The sequence below is a fragment of the Hyla sarda genome, unplaced genomic scaffold (assembly GCF_029499605.1).
Source record: "Hyla sarda isolate aHylSar1 unplaced genomic scaffold, aHylSar1.hap1 scaffold_416, whole genome shotgun sequence".
NCBI classification, from domain to species: domain Eukaryota; kingdom Metazoa; phylum Chordata; class Amphibia; order Anura; family Hylidae; genus Hyla; species Hyla sarda.
In genome coordinates this window covers 18,033-39,479 of record NW_026610431.1, presented here as the reverse complement: position 1 = coordinate 39,479, position 21,447 = coordinate 18,033, and the positions used below count along the sequence as shown (strand labels likewise).

At 47.1% G+C, this 21,447-nt stretch overlaps 7 non-coding genes across 7 annotated transcripts; all 7 read right to left on the bottom strand.

The window, feature by feature from the left end:
* Positions 1–6,124: 6,124 nt before the first annotated feature.
* Positions 6,125–6,315, bottom strand: LOC130333826 (U2 spliceosomal RNA). Its single transcript, XR_008875883.1, has one exon. It is a non-coding gene; the product is annotated as a U2 spliceosomal RNA (small nuclear RNA).
* Positions 6,316–8,412: 2,097 nt separating this feature from the next.
* Positions 8,413–8,603, bottom strand: LOC130333825 (U2 spliceosomal RNA). The gene has a single exon (XR_008875882.1). It is a non-coding gene; the product is annotated as a U2 spliceosomal RNA (small nuclear RNA).
* Positions 8,604–10,705: 2,102 nt separating this feature from the next.
* LOC130333824 (U2 spliceosomal RNA) lies at positions 10,706–10,896 on the bottom strand. The gene has a single exon (XR_008875881.1). It is a non-coding gene; the product is annotated as a U2 spliceosomal RNA (small nuclear RNA).
* Positions 10,897–12,993: 2,097 nt separating this feature from the next.
* On the bottom strand, positions 12,994–13,184 carry LOC130333813 (U2 spliceosomal RNA). Its single transcript, XR_008875880.1, has one exon. It is a non-coding gene; the product is annotated as a U2 spliceosomal RNA (small nuclear RNA).
* Positions 13,185–15,306: 2,122 nt separating this feature from the next.
* On the bottom strand, positions 15,307–15,497 carry LOC130333801 (U2 spliceosomal RNA). Its single transcript, XR_008875879.1, has one exon. It is a non-coding gene; the product is annotated as a U2 spliceosomal RNA (small nuclear RNA).
* Positions 15,498–17,592: 2,095 nt separating this feature from the next.
* LOC130333789 (U2 spliceosomal RNA) lies at positions 17,593–17,783 on the bottom strand. Its single transcript, XR_008875878.1, has one exon. It is a non-coding gene; the product is annotated as a U2 spliceosomal RNA (small nuclear RNA).
* A 2,098-nt stretch (positions 17,784–19,881) lies between these two features.
* Positions 19,882–20,072, bottom strand: LOC130333777 (U2 spliceosomal RNA). Its single transcript, XR_008875877.1, has one exon. It is a non-coding gene; the product is annotated as a U2 spliceosomal RNA (small nuclear RNA).
* Between the last annotated feature and the right edge of the window lie 1,375 nt (positions 20,073–21,447).

Genomic DNA, 21,447 nt, shown 5'->3' with positions numbered 1-21,447 from the left:
AATCCCTCTCTGGCACAGAGGATCCACTACCTGCCAGCCGGCATCGTGACAGTAGATCCGGCCATGGATCCCGCTGAAGTTCCTCTGCCAGTTGTCGCTGACCTCACCACGGTGGTCGCCCAGCAGTCACAACAGATAGCGCAACAAGGCCAACAGCTGTCTCAACTGACTGTTATGCTACAACAGTTACTACCACAGCTCCAGCAATCATCTCCTCCGCCAGCTCCTGCACCTCCTCCGCAGCGAGTGGCCGCTTCTGGACTACGACTATCCTTGCCGGATAAATTTGATGGGGACTCTAAGTTTTGCCGTGGCTTTCTTTCATTGCACTTGGAGATGATGTCGGACCAGTTCCCCACTGAAAGGTCTAAGGTGGCTTTCGTAGTCAGCCTTCTGTCTGGAAAAGCCCTGTCTTGGGCCACACCGCTCTGGGACCGCAATGACCCCGTCACTGCCTCTGTACACTCCTTCTTCTCGGAAATTCGAAGTGTCTTTGAGGAACCTGCCCGAGCCTCTTCTGCTGAGACTGCCCTGTTGAACCTGGTCCAGGGTAATTCTTCCGTTGGCGAGTATGCCGTACAATTCCGTACTCTTGCTTCAGAGTTATCCTGGAATAATGAAGCACTCTGCGCGACCTTCAAAAAAGGCCTATCCAGCAACATTAAAGATGTTCTGGCCGCACGAGAAATCCCTGCTAATCTACATGAACTCATTCACCTAGCCACTCGCATTGACATGCGTTTTTCCGAAAGGCGTCAGGAGCTCCGCCAGGATATGGACTCTGTTCGCACGAGGCGTTTCTTCTCCCCGGCTCCTCTCTCCTCTGGTCCCCTGCAATCTGTTCCTGTGCCTCCCGCCGTGGAGGCTATGCAGGTCGACCGGTCTCGCCTGACACCTCAAGAGAGGACACGACGCCGCATGGAGAATCTCTGCCTGTACTGTGCTAGTACCGAACACTTCCTGAAGGATTGTCCTATCCGTCCTCCCCGCCTGGAAAGACGTACGCTGACTCCGCACAAAAGTGAGACAGTCCTTGATGTCTACTCTGCTTCTCCACGTCTTACTGTGCCTGTGCGGATGTCTGCCTCTGCCTTCTCCTTCTCTGCTGTGGCCTTCTTGGACTCCGGATCTGCAGGAAATTTTATTTTGGCCTCTCTCGTCAACAGGTTCAACATCCCGGTGACCAGTCTCGCCAGACCCCTCTACATCAATTGTGTAAACAATGAAAGATTGGACTGTACCATACGTTTCCGCACGGAGCCCCTTCTAATGTGCATCGGATCTCATCACGAGAGGATTGAACTTTTGGTCCTCCCCAATTGCACTTCTGAAATTCTCCTTGGACTTCCCTGGCTTCAACTTCATTCCCCAACCCTGGATTGGTCCACTGGGGAGATCAGGAGTTGGGGGCCCTCTTGTTCCAAGGACTGCCTAAAACCGGTTCCCAGTAACCCTTGCCGTGACTCTGTGGTTCCTCCTGTAACCGGTCTCCCTAAGGCCTATATGGACTTTGCGGACGTTTTTTGCAAAAAACAAGCTGAGACTCTACCTCCTCACAGGCCTTATGATTGTCCTATTGACCTCCTCCCGGGCACTACTCCACCCCGGGGCAGAATCTATCCTCTGTCCGTCCCAGAGACTCTTGCCATGTCTGAATACGTCCAGGAAAATTTAAAAAAGGGCTTTATCCGTAAATCCTCCTCTCCTGCCGGAGCCGGATTTTTCTTTGTGTCCAAAAAAGATGGCTCTCTACGTCCTTGCATTGACTACCGCGGTCTTAATAAAATCACGGTTAAGAACCGCTACCCCCTACCCCTCATCTCTGAACTCTTTGATCGCCTCCAAGGTGCCCACATTTTTACCAAACTGGACTTAAGAGGTGCTTATAATCTCATCCGCATCAGAGAGGGGGATGAATGGAAAACGGCATTTAACACCAGAGATGGACACTTTGAGTATCTGGTCATGCCCTTTGGCCTGTGCAACGCCCCTGCCGTCTTCCAAGACTTTGTTAATGAAATTTTTCGTGATCTCCTATACTCCTGTGTTGTTGTATATCTGGACGATATCCTGATTTTTTCTGCCAATCTAGAAGAACACCGCCAGCATGTCCGTATGGTTCTTCAGAGACTTCGTGACAATCAACTCTATGCCAAAATAGAGAAATGTCTGTTTGAATGCCAATCTCTTCCTTTCCTAGGATACTTGGTCTCTGGCCAGGGACTACAAATGGATCCAGACAAACTCTCTGCCGTCTTAGATTGGCCACGCCCCTCCGGACTCCGTGCCATCCAACGTTTTTTGGGGTTCGCCAATTATTACAGGCAATTTATTCCACATTTTTCTACCGTTGTGGCTCCTATTGTGGCTTTAACCAAAAAAAATGCCGATCCCAAGTCTTGGCCTCCTCAAGCGGAAGACGCCTTTAAACGGCTCAAGTCTGCCTTTTCTTCGGCTCCCGTGCTCTCCAGACCTGACCCATCTAAACCCTTCCTATTGGAGGTTGATGCCTCCTCAGTGGGAGCTGGAGCTGTCCTTCTACAAAAAAACTCTTCCGGGCATGCTGTTACTTGTGGTTTTTTTTCTAGGACCTTCTCTCCGGCGGAGAGGAACTACTCCATCGGGGATCGAGAGCTTCTAGCCATTAAATTAGCACTTGAGGAATGGAGGCATCTGCTGGAGGGATCAAGATTTCCAGTTATTATTTACACCGATCACAAGAACCTCTCCTACCTCCAGTCTGCCCAACGGCTGAATCCTCGTCAGGCCAGGTGGTCTCTGTTCTTTGCCCGATTTAATTTTGAAATTCACTTTCGGCCTGCCGATAAGAACATTAGGGCCGATGCTCTCTCTCGTTCCTCAGATGCTTCTGAAGTTGAACTCTCTCCTCAACACATCATTCCTCCTGACTGCCTGATTTCCACTTCTCCAGCCTCCATCAGGCAAACTCCTCCAGGAAAGACCTTTGTTTCTCCACGCCAACGCCTCGGAATCCTCAAATGGGGTCACTCCTCCCATCTCGCAGGTCATGCGGGCATCAAGAAATCTGTGCAACTCATCTCTCGCTTCTATTGGTGGCCGACTCTAGAGACTGATGTGGTGGACTTTGTGCGAGCCTGCACTATCTGTGCCCGGGATAAGACTCCTCGCCAGAAGCCCGCTGGTTTTCTTCATCCTCTGCCTGTCCCCGAACAGCCTTGGTCTCTGATTGGTATGGATTTTATTACTGACTTACCCCCATCCCATGGCAACACTGTTATTTGGGTGGTCGTTGATCGATTCTCCAAAATGGCACATTTCATCCCTCTTCCTGGTCTTCCTTCAGCGCCTCAGTTGGCTAAACAATTTTTTGTACACATTTTTCGTCTTCACGGGTTGCCTACGCAGATCGTCTCGGATAGAGGCGTCCAATTCGTGTCTAAATTCTGGAGGGCTCTCTGTAAACAACTCAAGATTAAATTAAATTTTTCTTCTGCATATCATCCTCAATCCAATGGACTAGTAGAAAGAATTAACCAGGTCTTGGGTGATTATTTACGACATTTTGTTTCCTCCCGCCAGGATGACTGGGCAGATCTTCTACCTTGGGCCGAATTCTCGTATAATTTCAGAGTCTCTGAATCTTCCTCCAAATCCCCATTTTTCGTGGTGTACGGCCGTCACCCTCTTCCTCCCCTCCCTACCCCCTTGCCCTCTGGTCTGCCCGCTGTGGATGAAATTTCTCGTGATCTTTCCATCATATGGAGAGAGACCCAAAATTCTCTCTTACAGGCTTCTTCACGCATGAAGAAATTCGCGGATATGAAAAGAAGAGCTCCTCCCATTTTTTCCCCTGGAGACAAGGTATGGCTCTCCGCTAAATATGTCCGCTTCCGTGTCCCTAGCTATAAGTTGGGACCACGCTATCTTGGTCCTTTCAAAATTTTGCGCCAGATTAATCCTGTCTCTTACAAACTTCTTCTTCCTCCTTCTCTTCGTATTCCTAATGCCTTTCACGTTTCTCTTCTTAAACCACTTATCATTAACCGTTTCTCTCCCAAATCTGTTCCTCCCACTCCTGTCTCCGGCTCCTCGGACATCTTCTCCGTCAAAGAGATTTTAGCTTCAAAAAAGGTCAGAGGGAAAACCTTCTTTTTAGTAGATTGGGAGGGTTGTGGTCCAGAAGAGAGGTCCTGGGAACCTGAGGACAATATCCTGGACAAAAGTCTGGTCCTCAGGTTCTCAGGCTCCAAGAAGAGGGGGAGACCCAAGGGGGGGGGTACTGTTACGCCGAGCGCTCCGGGTCCCCGCTCCTCCCCGGAGCGCTCGCTACACTCTCCTCACTGCAGCGCTCCGGTCGGTTCCACTGACCCTGGGCGCTGCGATACCGCCTCCAGCCGGGATGCGATTCGCGATGCGGGTAGCGCCCGCTCGCGATGCGCACCCCGGCTCCCGTACCTGACTCGCTCTCCGTCAGTCCTCCATCAGCTCTCGCGCGCGCCGGGTCTTTGCGATTTAAAGGGCCACTGCGCCGCTGATTGGCGCAGTGGTTCCAATTAGTGTTATCACCTGTGCACTTCCCTATATCACCTCACTTCCCCTTCACTCCCTCGCCGGATCTTGTTGCCATCGTGCCAGTGAAAGCGTTTCCTTGTGTGTTCCTAGCCTGTGTTCCAGACCTCCTGCCGTTGCCCCTGACTACGATCCTTGCTGCCTGCCCCGACCTTCTGCTACGTCCGACCTTGCTTCTGTCTACTCCCTTGTACCGCGCCTATCTTCAGCAGCCAGAGAGGTTGAGCCGTTGCTAGTGGATACGACCTGGTCACTACCGCCGCAGCAAGACCATCCCGCTTTGCGGCGGGCTCTGGTGAAAACCAGTAGTGACTTAGAACCGATCCACTAGCACGGTCCACGCCAATCCCTCTCTGGCACAGAGGATCCACTACCTGCCAGCCGGCATCGTGACAATATATATATATTTCTCCGCCGAAATCACTTTTAAACCCATTTCCACCTTTTTTTCCCTTCTCTTCCTCTTACTTTTTTTTCACGTTTTTTTACGTTTTTCTCCTTTTCGCCTCTTTTCTGGGCGTATTATTCTTCTTTTTCTTCTTTTTTTTCGTCTAATGCATACCCCATCAGTGCAGCAATGCTTATTCAATACCGCCAGCAGATGGAGACACTGGGGGATAATTTTCTAAGGATTTATACTGATTTTTCCTGTCTGAATTTGTCGCACAGAAAGTTGCAGGCCAAATATGTGTGACATTTCTGCGACTTTAGCTTCTAGAGCATTTTTACAACATTATACATAGGTGCTGAATACATAAAAAGCGACTGTTCAGCGACAGACAAGTCGCATCGGCTGAAAGTAGGCCAGAATGTCAGTCCATGTTGGAGCAGGTTTAGATACAGTCTAAAGTATAGATCTCAAAGTCTGTGCACAGAATTTAGCAAGGGCCTCGCACCTTCTGATGCATCAGGTAGGTGCACAATAGCATAGACTAACCCTCTGTACTTTGGTCTATATTGATGCGGGACATAGACAGCCAGCTGATGACCAATCCATTAGTGCAATGGATGGCTGGAAGCATTTGTCTTTGCCTTTGCAATACCACAGAAGCAATGCATGGTCAATGTACAGCAATGACACACCTGTGTGAACAGCCAGGAGACCCCCCCCCCCCCCCCATGTTATGTTACATAGTTACATAGTTAGTACGGTCGAAAAAAGACATATGTCCATCAAGTTCAACCAGGGAATTAAGGGGTAGGGGTGTGGCGCGATATTGGGGAAGGGATGAGATTTTATATTTCTTCATAAGCATTAATCTTATTTTGTCAATTAGGAACATTCAGCACCCACCCGCTATCAAGGCAGCTGCCTATCATGTCATGCCCTACCTGCACAGGTGTGCTGGCTACTCAAATGATCCAATTAAGGAGGCCATTTAGTCAGCAGCAGCAGAAGTCCTGTGCCTGGACGCTCCAACAGCGGCCAGACACAAGCAGAAGCAGAAGCAGCAGCAGCACCACCTTTTGTTTTTTGGCTGCAGCAGCAGCAAGGCCCACAGGGCTGGCTAGCTGGCTAGCCAGCAAGCAGGTAGCAATGAAAGTAGGAATCTTTCTTTTTAACCCTGTAAGGGGGTGGTGCACTGTACCCGAAGATACTGCCATATCGGGTCAATGCATAGGGCGACGGAAGCAAGCTTCGAAATCGGCCCCCGTTCTCAAAAATCCATTTAATATATGGTCCCCAGATAGGGGACGTATCAGATATTAAACTGATAAGAACAGATACTACACTTGATCTTAGCCAAAAGGCCGAGAAGCGATAACCGTGAAAGGGGCGGGCCCAACAAGGTGCCCTTCATGGGCACTATCACTGCTTGCTGTCAGGGAGGCTGCCAGACAATTTTCCATGCACACTCTGGGCTGGGGGGCAGTCAACCACCAGTACACACAGCAGAACCTAAACCCATACCATTATTGCTAAGCAGCAAGACAGGGGCCCATTGCACTCCCACGGGGCCTTTTTAAATGCAATCCATAACCCGGATTTGCCAGGAACCCTTCTTACTCCTCCTACTTGCATGTGACACTGGGCTTAGGATCTGCATAGGAAACACACACACAAGCACACACCTACCTTTGTTGCCTGCAGATGCCTCCTTGGCTGTCCCCAAACGGTATCAAACCAACACCCACGGGAAGCTGTAAGCATAGAGGACATGCCTGCACCCCATTGGACTTACCTGTGTGGGTTAAACCCGGGTTATTTGACAACCTATGGCGGTGATGGTTCTGCTCAGGCAGAGCAGTGCTGATGCTCCTCATAAAGCTGTCGCTGCTGTGAAGGTTCTAGGTGACATCACAAATCCCTATGGTTACATACACAACAAAGCTGGGTTGTTGTTGTTTACACTCTGCAAGGCCTGTGGAAGTGAGTGACATCATAGCACTGTAGTTCTGAGGGTTCTAGATGGATGCAACAATCTCCTGTTGCTTCGATGAAGGCCATAATAGACGACATCACCAAACAGCTCCATAGTCACATACACAGCAAAGGAGAGATGTTGTTTACACCTAGTGATGTCAGTGGTATTGAGTGACATCACAGCACAGTGCTAAGGCTCCTGGGCCTGGACACAGCAGCGGCTGCAATATCTCAACGGAGAATACGTTTATATATATGTGTGTGTGTGCGCGTATATATATATATATATATATATATATATATATATATATATATATTTCTCCGCCGAAATCACTTTTAAACCCATTTCCACCTTTTTTCCCCTTCTCTTCCTCTTACTTTTTTTTCACGTTTTTTTACGTTTTTCTCCTTTTCGCCTCTTTTCTGGGCGTATTATTCTTCTTTTTCTTCTTTTTTTTCGTCTAATGCATACCCCATCAGTGCAGCAATGCTTATTCAATACCGCCAGCAGATGGAGACACTGGGGGATAATTTTCTAAGGATTTATACTGATTTTTCCTGTCTGAATTTGTCGCACAGAAAGTTGCAGGCCAAATATGTGTGACATTTCTGCGACTTTAGCTTCTAGAGCATTTTTACAACATTATACATAGGTGCTGAATACATAAAAAGCGACTGTTCAGCGACAGACAAGTCGCATCGGCTGAAAGTAGGCCAGAATGTCAGTCCATGTTGGAGCAGGTTTAGATACAGTCTAAAGTATAGATCTCAAAGTCTGTGCACAGAATTTAGCAAGGGCCTCGCACCTTCTGATGCATCAGGTAGGTGCACAATAGCATAGCCTAACCCTCTGTACTTTGGTCTATATTGATGCGGGACATAGACAGCCAGCTGATGACCAATCCATTAGTGCAATGGATGGCTGGAAGCATTTGTCTTTGCCTTTGCAATACCACAGAAGCAATGCATGGTCAATGTACAGCAATGACACACCTGTGTGAACAGCCAGGAGACCCCCCCCCCCCCCATGTTATGTTACATAGTTACATAGTTAGTACGGTCGAAAAAAGACATATGTCCATCAAGTTCAACCAGGGAATTAAGGGGTAGGGGTGTGGCGCGATATTGGGGAAGGGATGAGATTTTATATTTCTTCATAAGCATTAATCTTATTTTGTCAATTAGGAACATTCAGCACCCACCCGCTATCAAGGCAGCTGCCTATCATGTCATGCCCTACCTGCACAGGTGTGCTGGCTACTCAAATGATCCAATTAAGGAGGCCATTTAGTCAGCAGCAGCAGAAGTCCTGTGCCTGGACGCTCCAACAGCGGCCAGACACAAGCAGAAGCAGAAGCAGCAGAAGCAGAAGCAGCAGCAGCACCACCTTTTGTTTTTTGGCTGCAGCAGCAGCAAGGCCCACAGGGCTGGCTAGCTGGCTAGCCAGCAAGCAGGTAGCAATGAAAGTAGGAATCTTTCTTTTTAACCCTGTAAGGGGGTGGTGCACTGTACCCGAAGATACTGCCATATCGGGTCAATGCATAGGGCGACGGAAGCAAGCTTCGAAATCGGCCCCCGTTCTCAAAAATCCATTTAATATATGGTCCCCAGATAGGGGACGTATCAGATATTAAACTGATAAGAACAGATACTACACTTGATCTTAGCCAAAAGGCCGAGAAGCGATAACCGTGAAAGGGGCGGGCCCAACAAGGTGCCCTTCATGGGCACTATCACTGCTTGCTGTCAGGGAGGCTGCCAGACAATTTTCCATGCACACTCTGGGCTGGGGGGCAGTCAACCACCAGTACACACAGCAGAACCTAAACCCATACCATTATTGCTAAGCAGCAAGACAGGGGCCCATTGCACTCCCACGGGGCCTTTTTAAATGCAATCCATAACCCGGATTTGCCAGGAACCCTTCTTACTCCTCCTACTTGCATGTGACACTGGGCTTAGGATCTGCATAGGAAACACACACACAAGCACACACCTACCTTTGTTGCCAGCAGATGCCTCCTTGGCTGTCCCCAAACGGTATCAAACCAACACCCACGGGAAGCTGTAAGCATAGAGGACATGCCTGCACCCCATTGGACTTACCTGTGTGGGTTAAACCCGGGTTATTTGACAACCTATGGCGGTGATGGTTCTGCTCAGGCAGAGCAGTGCTGATGCTCCTCATAAAGCTGTCGCTGCTGTGAAGGTTCTAGGTGACATCACAAATCCCTATGGTTACATACACAACAAAGCTGGGTTGTTGTTGTTTACACTCTGCAAGGCCTGTGGAAGTGAGTGACATCATAGCACTGTAGTTCTGAGGGTTCTAGATGGATGCAACAATCTCCTGTTGCTTCTATGAAGGCCATAATAGACGACATCACCAAACAGCTCCATAGTCACATACACAGCAAAGGAGAGATGTTGTTTACACCTAGTGATGTCAGTGGTATTGAGTGACATCACAGCACAGTGCTAAGGCTCCTGGGCCTGGACACAGCAGCGGCTGCAATATCTCAACGGAGAATACGTTTATATATATGTGTGTGTGTGCGCGTATATATATATATATATATATATATATATATATATATATATATATATATATATATATTTCTCCGCCGAAATCACTTTTAAACCCATTTCCACCTTTTTTTCCCTTCTCTTCCTCTTACTTTTTTTTCACGTTTTTTTACGTTTTTCTCCTTTTCGCCTCTTTTCTGGGCGTATTATTCTTCTTTTTCTTCTTTTTTTTCGTCTAATGCATACCCCATCAGTGCAGCAATGCTTATTCAATACCGCCAGCAGATGGAGACACTGGGGGATAATTTTCTAAGGATTTATACTGATTTTTCCTGTCTGAATTTGTCGCACAGAAAGTTGCAGGCCAAATATGTGTGACATTTCTGCGACTTTAGCTTCTAGAGCATTTTTACAACATTATACATAGGTGCTGAATACATAAAAAGCGACTGTTCAGCGACAGACAAGTCGCATCGGCTGAAAGTAGGCCAGAATGTCAGTCCATGTTGGAGCAGGTTTAGATACAGTATAAAGTATAGATCTCAAAGTCTGTGCACAGAATTTAGCAAGGGCCTCGCACCTTCTGATGCATCAGGTAGGTGCACAATAGCATAGCCTAACCCTCTGTACTTTGGTCTATATTGATGCGGGACATAGACAGCCAGCTGATGACCAATCCATTAGTGCAATGGATGGCTGGAAGCATTTGTCTTTGCCTTTGCAATACCACAGAAGCAATGCATGGTCAATGTACAGCAATGACACACCTGTGTGAACAGCCAGGAGACCCCCCCCCCCCCCCCCCCCCATGTTATGTTACATAGTTACATAGTTAGTACGGTCGAAAAAAGACATATGTCCATCAAGTTCAACCAGGGAATTAAGGGGTAGGGGTGTGGCGCGATATTGGGGAAGGGATGAGATTTTATATTTCTTCATAAGCATTAATCTTATTTTGTCAATTAGGAACATTCAGCACCCACCCGCTATCAAGGCAGCTGCCTATCATGTCATGCCCTACCTGCACAGGTGTGCTGGCTACTCAAATGATCCAATTAAGGAGGCCATTTAGTCAGCAGCAGCAGAAGTCCTGTGCCTGGACGCTCCAACAGCGGCCAGACACAAGCAGAAGCAGAAGCAGCAGAAGCAGCAGCAGCACCACCTTTTGTTTTTTGGCTGCAGCAGCAGCAAGGCCCACAGGGCTGGCTAGCCAGCAAGCAGGTAGCAATGAAAGTAGGAATCTTTCTTTTTAACCCTGTAAGGGGGTGGTGCACTGTACCCGAAGATACTGCCATATCGGGTCAATGCATAGGGCGACGGAAGCAAGCTTCGAAATCGGCCCCCGTTCTCAAAAATCCATTTAATATATGGTCCCCAGATAGGGGACGTATCAGATATTAAACTGATAAGAACAGATACTACACTTGATCTTAGCCAAAAGGCCGAGAAGCGATAACCGTGAAAGGGGCGGGCCCAACAAGGTGCCCTTCATGGGCACTATCACTGCTTGCTGTCAGGGAGGCTGCCAGACAATTTTCCATGCACACTCTGGGCTGGGGGGCAGTCAACCACCAGTACACACAGCAGAACCTAAACCCATACCATTATTGCTAAGCAGCAAGACAGGGGCCCATTGCACTCCCACGGGGCCTTTTTAAATGCAATCCATAACCCGGATTTGCCAGGAACCCTTCTTACTCCTCCTACTTGCATGTGACACTGGGCTTAGGATCTGCATAGGAAACACACACACAAGCACACACCTACCTTTGTTGCCTGCAGATGCCTCCTTGGCTGTCCCCAAACGGTATCAAACCAACACCCACGGGAAGCTGTAAGCATAGAGGACATGCCTGCACCCCATTGGACTTACCTGTGTGGGTTAAACCCGGGTTATTTGACAACCTATGGCAGTGATGGTTCTGCTCAGGCAGAGCAGTGCTGATGCTCCTCATAAAGCTGTCGCTGCTGTGAAGGTTCTAGGTGACATCACAAATCCCTATGGTTACATACACAACAAAGCTGGGTTGTTGTTGTTTACACTCTGCAAGGCCTGTGGAAGTGAGTGACATCATAGCACTGTAGTTCTCAGGGTTCTAGATGGATGCAACAATCTCCTGTTGCTTCTATGAAGGCCATAATAGACGACATCACCAAACAGCTCCATAGTCACATACACAGCAAAGGAGAGATGTTGTTTACACCTAGTGATGTCAGTGGTATTGAGTGACATCACAGCACAGTGCTAAGGCTCCTGGGCCTGGACACAGCAGCGGCTGCAAGATCTCAACGGAGAATACGTTTATATATATGTGTGTGTGTGCGCGTATATATATATATATATATATATATATATATATATATATATATATATTTCTCCGCCGAAATCACTTTTAAACCCATTTCCACCTTTTTTTCCCTTCTCTTCCTCTTACTTTTTTTTCACGTTTTTTTACGTTTTTCTCCTTTTCGCCTCTTTTCTGGGCGTATTATTCTTCTTTTTCTTCTTTTTTTTCGTCTAATGCATACCCCATCAGTGCAGCAATGCTTATTCAATACCGCCAGCAGATGGAGACACTGGGGGATAATTTTCTAAGGATTTATACTGATTTTTCCTGTCTGAATTTGTCGCACAGAAAGTTGCAGGCCAAATATGTGTGACATTTCTGCGACTTTAGCTTCTAGAGCATTTTTACAACATTATACATAGGTGCTGAATACATAAAAAGCGACTGTTCAGCGACAGACAAGTCGCATCGGCTGAAAGTAGGCCAGAATGTCAGTCCATGTTGGAGCAGGTTTAGATACAGTCTAAAGTATAGATCTCAAAGTCTGTGCACAGAATTTAGCAAGGGCCTCGCACCTTCTGATGCATCAGGTAGGTGCACAATAGCATAGCCTAACCCTCTGTACTTTGGTCTATATTGATGCGGGACATAGACAGCCAGCTGATGACCAATCCATTAGTGCAATGGATGGCTGGAAGCATTTGTCTTTGCCTTTGCAATACCACAGAAGCAATGCATGGTCAATGTACAGCAATGACACACCTGTGTGAACAGCCAGGAGACCCCCCCCCCCCCCCATGTTATGTTACATAGTTACATAGTTAGTACGGTCGAAAAAAGACATATGTCCATCAAGTTCAACCAGGGAATTAAGGGGTAGGGGTGTGGCGCGATATTGGGGAAGGGATGAGATTTTATATTTCTTCATAAGCATTAATCTTATTTTGTCAATTAGGAACATTCAGCACCCACCCGCTATCAAGGCAGCTGCCTATCATGTCATGCCCTACCTGCACAGGTGTGCTGGCTACTCAAATGATCCAATTAAGGAGGCCATTTAGTCAGCAGCAGCAGAAGTCCTGTGCCTGGACGCTCCAACAGCGGCCAGACACAAGCAGAAGCAGAAGCAGCAGAAGCAGCAGCAGCACCACCTTTTGTTTTTTGGCTGCAGCAGCAGCAGCAAGGCCCACAGGGCTGGCTAGCTGGCTAGCCAGCAAGCAGGTAGCAATGAAAGTAGGAATCTTTCTTTTTAACCCTGTAAGGGGGTGGTGCACTGTACCCGAAGATACTGCCATATCGGGTCAATGCATAGGGCGACGGAAGCAAGCTTCGAAATCGGCCCCCGTTCTCAAAAATCCATTTAATATATGGTCCCCAGATAGGGGACGTATCAGATATTAAACTGATAAGAACAGATACTACACTTGATCTTAGCCAAAAGGCCGAGAAGCGATAACCGTGAAAGGGGCGGGCCCAACAAGGTGCCCTTCATGGGCACTATCACTGCTTGCTGTCAGGGAGGCTGCCAGACAATTTTCCATGCACACTCTGGGCTGGGGGGCAGTCAACCACCAGTACACACAGCAGAACCTAAACCCATACCATTATTGCTAAGCAGCAAGACAGGGGCCCATTGCACTCCCACGGGGCCTTTTTAAATGCAATCCATAACCCGGATTTGCCAGGAACCCTTCTTACTCCTCCTACTTGCATGTGACACTGGGCTTAGGATCTGCATAGGAAACACACACACAAGCACACACCTACCTTTGTTGCCTGCAGATGCCTCCTTGGCTGTCCCCAAACGGTATCAAACCAACACCCACGGGAAGCTGTAAGCATAGAGGACATGCCTGCACCCCATTGGACTTACCTGTGTGGGTTAAACCCGGGTTATTTGACAACCTATGGCGGTGATGGTTCTGCTCAGGCAGAGCAGTGATGATGCTCCTCATAAAGCTGTCGCTGCTGTGAAGGTTCTAGGTGACATCACAAATCCCTATGGTTACATACACAACAAAGCTGGGTTGTTGTTGTTTACACTCTGCAAGGCCTGTGGAAGTGAGTGACATCATAGCACTGTAGTTCTGAGGGTTCTAGATGGATGCAACAATCTCCTGTTGCTTCTATGAAGGCCATAATAGACGACATCACCAAACAGCTCCATAGTCACATACACAGCAAAGGAGAGATGTTGTTTACACCTAGTGATGTCAGTGGTATTGAGTGACATCACAGCACAGTGCTAAGGCTCCTGGGCCTGGACACAGCAGCGGCTGCAATATCTCAACGGAGAATACGTTTATATATATGTGTGTGTGTGCGCGTATATATATATATATATATATATATATATATATATATATATATATTTCTCCGCCGAAATCACTTTTAAACCCATTTCCACCTTTTTTTCCCTTCTCTTCCTCTTACTTTTTTTTCACGTTTTTTTACGTTTTTCTCCTTTTCGCCTCTTTTCTGGGCGTATTATTCTTCTTTTTCTTCTTTTTTTTCGTCTAATGCATACCCCATCAGTGCAGCAATGCTTATTCAATACCGCCAACAGATGGAGACACTGGGGGATAATTTTCTAAGGATTTATACTGATTTTTCCTGTCTGAATTTGTCGCACAGAAAGTTGCAGGCCAAATATGTGTGACATTTCTGCGACTTTAGCTTCTAGAGCATTTTTACAACATTATACATAGGTGCTGAATACATAAAAAGCGACTGTTCAGCGACAGACAAGTCGCATCGGCTGAAAGTAGGCCAGAATGTCAGTCCATGTTGGAGCAGGTTTAGATACAGTCTAAAGTATAGATCTCAAAGTCTGTGCACAGAATTTAGCAAGGGCCTCGCACCTTCTGATGCATCAGGTAGGTGCACAATAGCATAGCCTAACCCTCTGTACTTTGGTCTATATTGATGCGGGACATAGACAGCCAGCTGATGACCAATCCATTAGTGCAATGGATGGCTGGAAGCATTTGTCTTTGCCTTTGCAATACCACAGAAGCAATGCATGGTCAATGTACAGCAATGACACACCTGTGTGAACAGCCAGGAGACCCCCCCCCCCCCCCCCCATGTTATGTTACATAGTTACATAGTTAGTACGGTCGAAAAAAGACATATGTCCATCAAGTTCAACCAGGGAATTAAGGGGTAGGGGTGTGGCGCGATATTGGGGAAGGGATGAGATTTTATATTTCTTCATAAGCATTAATCTTATTTTGTCAATTAGGAACATTCAGCACCCACCCGCTATCAAGGCAGCTGCCTATCATGTCATGCCCTACCTGCACAGGTGTGCTGGCTACTCAAATGATCCAATTAAGGAGGCCATTTAGTCAGCAGCAGCAGAAGTTCTGTGCCTGGACGCTCCAACAGCGGCCAGACACAAGCAGAAGCAGAAGCAGCAGAAGCAGCAGAAGCAGCAGAAGCAGCAGAAGCAGCAGCAGCACCACCTTTTGTTTTTTGGCTGCAGCAGCAGCAAGGCCCACAGGGCTGGCTAGCTGGCTAGCCAGCAAGCAGGTAGCAATGAAAGTAGGAATCTTTCTTTTTAACCCTGTAAGGGGGTGGTGCACTGTACCCGAAGATACTGCCATATCGGGTCAATGCATAGGGCGACGGAAGCAAGCTTCGAAATCGGCCCCCGTTCTCAAAAATCCATTTAATATATGGTCCCCAGATAGGGGACGTATCAGATATTAAACTGATAAGAACAGATACTACACTTGATCTTAGCCAAAAGGCCGAGAAGCGATAACCGTGAAAGGGGCGGGCCCAACAAGGTGCCCTTCATGGGCACTATCACTGCTTGCTGTCAGGGAGGCTGCCAGACAATTTTCCATGCACACTCTGGGCTGGGGGGCAGTCAACCACCAGTACACACAGCAGAACCTAAACCCATACCATTATTGCTAAGCAGCAAGACAGGGGCCCATTGCACTCCCACGGGGCCTTTTTAAATGCAATCCATAACCCGGATTTGCCAGGAACCCTTCTTACTCCTCCTACTTGCATGTGACACTGGGCTTAGGATCTGCATAGGAAACACACACACAAGCACACACCTACCTTTGTTGCCTGCAGATGCCTCCTTGGCTGTCCCCAAACGGTATCAAACCAACACCCACGGGAAGCTGTAAGCATAGAGGACATGCCTGCACCCCATTGGACTTACCTGTGTGGGTTAAACCCGGGTTATTTGACAACCTATGGCGGTGATGGTTCTGCTCAGGCAGAGCAGTGCTGATGCTCCTCATAAAGCTGTCGCTGCTGTGAAGGTTCTAGGTGACATCACAAATCCCTATGGTTACATACACAACAAAGCTGGGTTGTTGTTGTTTACACTCTGCAAGGCCTGTGGAAGTGAGTGACATCATAGCACTGTAGTTCTGAGGGTTCTAGATGGATGCAACAATCTCCTGTTGCTTCTATGAAGGCCATAATAGACGACATCACCAAACAGCTCCATAGTCACATACACAGCAAAGGAGAGATGTTGTTTACACCTAGTGATGTCAGTGGTATTGAGTGACATCACAGCACAGTGCTAAGGCTCCTGGGCCTGGACACAGCAGCGGCTGCAATATCTCAACGGAGAATACGTTTATATATATGTGTGTGTGTGCGCGTATATATATATATATATATATATATATATATATATATATATATATATTTCTCCGCCGAAATCACTTTTAAACCCATTTCCACCTTTTTTTCCCTTCTCTTCCTCTTACTTTTTTTTCACGTTTTTTTACGTTTTTCTCCTTTTCGCCTCTTTTCTGGGCGTATTATTCTTCTTTTTCTTCTTTTTTTTCGTCTAATGCATACCCCATCAGTGCAGCAATGCTTATTCAATACCGCCAGCAGATGGAGACACTGGGGGATAATTTTCTAAGGATTTATACTGATTTTTCCTGTCTGAATTTGTCGCACAGAAAGTTGCAGGCCAAATATGTGTGACATTTCTGCGACTTTAGCTTCTAGAGCATTTTTACAACATTATACATAGGTGCTGAATACATAAAAAGCGACTGTTCAGCGACAGACAAGTCGCATCGGCTGAAAGTAGGCCAGAATGTCAGTCCATGTTGGAGCAGGTTTAGATACAGTCTAAAGTATAGATCTCAAAGTCTGTGCACAGAATTTAGCAAGGGCCTCGCACCTTCTGATGCATCAGGTAGGTGCACAATAGCATAGCCTAACCCTCTGTACTTTGGTCTATATTGATGCGGGACATAGACAGCCAGCTGATGACCAATCCATTAGTGCAATGGATGGCTGGAAGCATTTGTCTTTGCCTTTGCAATACCACAGAAGCAATGCATGGTCAATGTACAGCAATGACACACCTGTGTGAACAGCCAGGAGACCCCCCCCCCCCCCCCATGTTATGTTACATAGTTACATAGTTAGTACGGTCGAAAAAAGACATATGTCCATCAAGTTCAACCAGGGAATTAAGGGGTAGGGGTGTGGCGCGATATTGGGGAAGGGATGAGATTTTATATTTCTTCATAAGCATTAATCTTATTTTGTCAATTAGGAACATTCAGCACCCACCCGCTATCAAGGCAGCTGCCTATCATGTCATGCCCTACCTGCACAGGTGTGCTGGCTACTCAAATGATCCAATTAAGGAGGCCATTTAGTCAGCAGCAGCAGAAGTCCTGTGCCTGGACGCTCCAACAGCGGCCAGACACAAGCAGAAGCAGAAGCAGCAGAAGCAGCAGCAGCACCACCTTTTGTTTTTTGGCTGCAGCAGCAGCAAGGCCCACAGGGCTGGCTAGCTGGCTAGCCAGCAAGCAGGTAGCAATGAAAGTAGGAATCTTTCTTTTTAACCCTGTAAGGGGGTGGTGCACTGTACCCGAAGATACTGCCATATCGGGTCAATGCATAGGGCGACGGAAGCAAGCTTCGAAATCGGCCCCCGTTCTCAAAAATCCATTTAATATATGGTCCCCAGATAGGGGACGTATCAGATATTAAACTGATAAGAACAGATACTACACTTGATCTTAGCCAAAAGGCCGAGAAGCGATAACCGTGAAAGGGGCGGGCCCAACAAGGTGCCCTTCATGGGCACTATCACTGCTTGCTGTCAGGGAGGCTGCCAGACAATTTTCCATGCACACTCTGGGCTGGGGGGCAGTCAACCACCAGTACACACAGCAGAACCTAAACCCATACCATTATTGCTAAGCAGCAAGACAGGGGCCCATTGCACTCCCACGGGGCCTTTTTAAATGCAATCCATAACCCGGATTTGCCAGGAACCCTTCTTACTCCTCCTACTTGCATGTGACACTGGGCTTAGGATCTGCATAGGAAACACACACACAAGCACACACCTACCTTTGTTGCCTGCAGATGCCTCCTTGGCTGTCCCCAAACGGTATCAAACCAACACCCACGGGAAGCTGTAAGCATAGAGGACATGCCTGCACCCCATTGGACTTACCTGTGTGGGTTAAACCCGGGTTATTTGACAACCTATGGCGGTGATGGTTCTGCTCAGGCAGAGCAGTGCTGATGCTCCTCATAAAGCTGTCGCTGCTGTGAAGGTTCTAGGTGACATCACAAATCCCTATGGTTACATACACAACAAAGCTGGGTTGTTGTTGTTTACACTCTGCAAGGCCTGTGGAAGTGAGTGACATCATAGCACTGTAGTTCTGAGGGTTCTAGATGGATGCAACAATCTCCTGTTGCTTCTATGAAGGCCATAATAGACGACATCACCAAACAGCTCCATAGTCACATACACAGCAAAGGAGAGATGTTGTTTACACCTAGTGATGTCAGTGGTATTGAGTGACATCACAGCACAGTGCTAAGGCTCCTGGGCCTGGACACAGCAGCGGCTGCAATATCTCAACGGAGAATACGTTTATATATATGTGTGTGTGTGCGCGTATATATATATATATATATATATATATATATATATATATATATATATATTTCTCCGCCGAAATCACTTTTAAACCCATTTCCACCTTTTTTTCCCTTCTCTTCCTCTTACTTTTTTTTCACGTTTTTTTACGTTTTTCTCCTTTTCGCCTCTTTTCTGGGCGTATTATTCTTCTTTTTCTTCTTTTTTTTCGTCTAATGCATACCCCATCAGTGCAGCAATGCTTATTCAATACCGCCAGCAGATGGAGACACTGGGGGATAATTTTCTAAGGATTTATACTGATTTTTCCTGTCTGAATTTGTCGCACAGAAAGTTGCAGGCCAAATATGTGTGACATTTCTGCGACTTTAGCTTCTAGAGCATTTTTACAACATTATACATAGGTGCTGAATACATAAAAAGCGACTGTTCAGCGACAGACAAGTCGCATCGGCTGAAAGTAGGCCAGAATGTCAGTCCATGTTGGAGCAGGTTTAGATACAGTCTAAAGTATAGATCTCAAAGTCTGTGCACAGAATTTAGCAAGGGCCTTGCACCTTCTGATGCATCAGGTAGGTGCACAATAGCATAGCCTAACCCTCTGTACTTTGGTCTATATTTATGCGGGACATAGACAGCCAGCTGATGACCAATCCATTAGTGCAATGGATGGCTGGAAGCATTTGTCTTTGCCTTTGCAATACCACAGAAGCAATGCATGGTCAATGTACAGCAATGACACACCTGTGTGAACAGCCAGGAGACCCCCCCCCCCCCCCCCATGTTATGTTACATAGTTACATAGTTAGTACGGTCGAAAAAAGACATATGTCCATCAAGTTCAACCAGGGAATTAAGGGGTAGGGGTGTGGCGCGATATTGGGGAAGGGATGAGATTTTATATTTCTTCATAAGCATTAATCTTATTTTGTCAATTAGGAACATTCAGCACCCACCCGCTATCAAGGCAGCTGCCTATCATGTCATGCCCTACCTGCACAGGTGTGCTGGCTACTCAAATGATCCAATTAAGGAGGCCATTTAGTCAGCAGCAGCAGAAGTCCTGTGCCTGGACGCTCCAACAGCGGCCAGACACAAGCAGAAGCAGAAGCACCAGAAGCAGCAGCAGCACCACCTTTTGTTTTTTGGCTGCAGCAGCAGCAAGGCCCACAGGGCTGGCTAGCTGGCTAGCCAGCAAGCAGGTAGCAATGAAAGTAGGAATCTTTCTTTTTAACCCTGTAAGGGGGTGGTGCACTGTACCCGAAGATACTGCCATATCGGGTCAATGCATAGGGCGACGGAAGCAAGCTTCGAAATCGGCCCCCGTTCTCAAAAATCCATTTAATATATGGTCCCCAGATAGGGGACGTATCAGATATTAAACTGATAAGAACAGATACTACACTTGATCTTAGCCAAAAGGCCGAGAAGCGATAACCGTGAAAGGGGCGGGCCCAACAAGGTGCCCTTCATGGGCACTATCACTGCTTGCTGTCAGGGAGGCTGCCAGACAATTTTCCATGCACACTCTGGGCTGGGGGGCAGTCAACCACCAGTACACACAGCAGAACCTAAACCCATACCATTATTGCTAAGCAGCAAGACAGGGGCCCATTGCACTCCCACGGGGCCTTTTTAAATGCAATCCATAACCCGGATTTGCCAGGAACCCTTCTTACTCCTCCTACTTGCATGTGACACTGGGCTTAGGATCTGCATAGGAAACACACACACAAGCACACACCTACCTTTGTTGCCTGCAGATGCCTCCTTGGCTGTCCCCAAACGGTATCAAACCAACACCCACGGGAAGCTGTAAGCATAGAGGACATGCCTGCACCCCATTGGACTTACCTGTGTGGGTTAAACCCGGGTTATTTGACAACCTATGGCGGTGATGGTTCTGCTCAGGCAGAGCAGTGCTGATGCTCCTCATAAAGCTGTCGCTGCTGTGAAGGTTCTAGGTGACATCACAAATCCCTATGGTTACATACACAACAAAGCTGGGTTGTTGTTGTTTACACTCTGCAAGGCCTGTGGAAGTGAGTGACATCATAGCACTGTAGTTCTGAGGGTTCTAGATGGATGCAACAATCTCCTGTTGCTTCTATGAAGGCCATAATAGACGACATCACCAAACAGCTCCATAGTCACATACACAGCAAAGGAGAGATGTTGTTTACACCTAGTGATGTCAGTGGTATTGAGTGACATCACAGCACAGTGCTAAGGCTCCTGGGCCTGGACACAGCAGCGGCTGCAATATCTCAACGGAGAATACGTTTATATATATGTGTGTGTGTGCGCGTATATATATATATATATATATATATATATATATATATATATATATATATTTCTCCGCCGAAATCACTTTTAAACCCATTTCCACCTTTTTTTCCCTTCTCTTCCTCTTACTTTTTTTTCACGTTTTTTTACGTTTTTCTCCTTTTCGCCTCTTTTCTGGGCGTATTATTCTTCTTTTTCTTCTTTTTTTTCGTCTAATGCATACCCCATCAGTGCAGCAATGCTTATTCAATACCGCCAGCAGATGGAGACACTGGGGGATAATTTTCTAAGGATTTATACTGATTTTTCCTGTCTGAATTTGTCGCACAGAAAGTTGCAGGCCAAATATGTGTGACATTTCTGCGACTTTAGCTTCTAGAGCATTTTTACAACATTATACATAGGTGCTGAATACATAAAAAGCGACTGTTCAGCGACAGACAAGTCGCATCGGCTGAAAGTAGGCCAGAATGTCAGTCCATGTTGGAGCAGGTTTAGATACAGTCTAAAGTATAGATCTC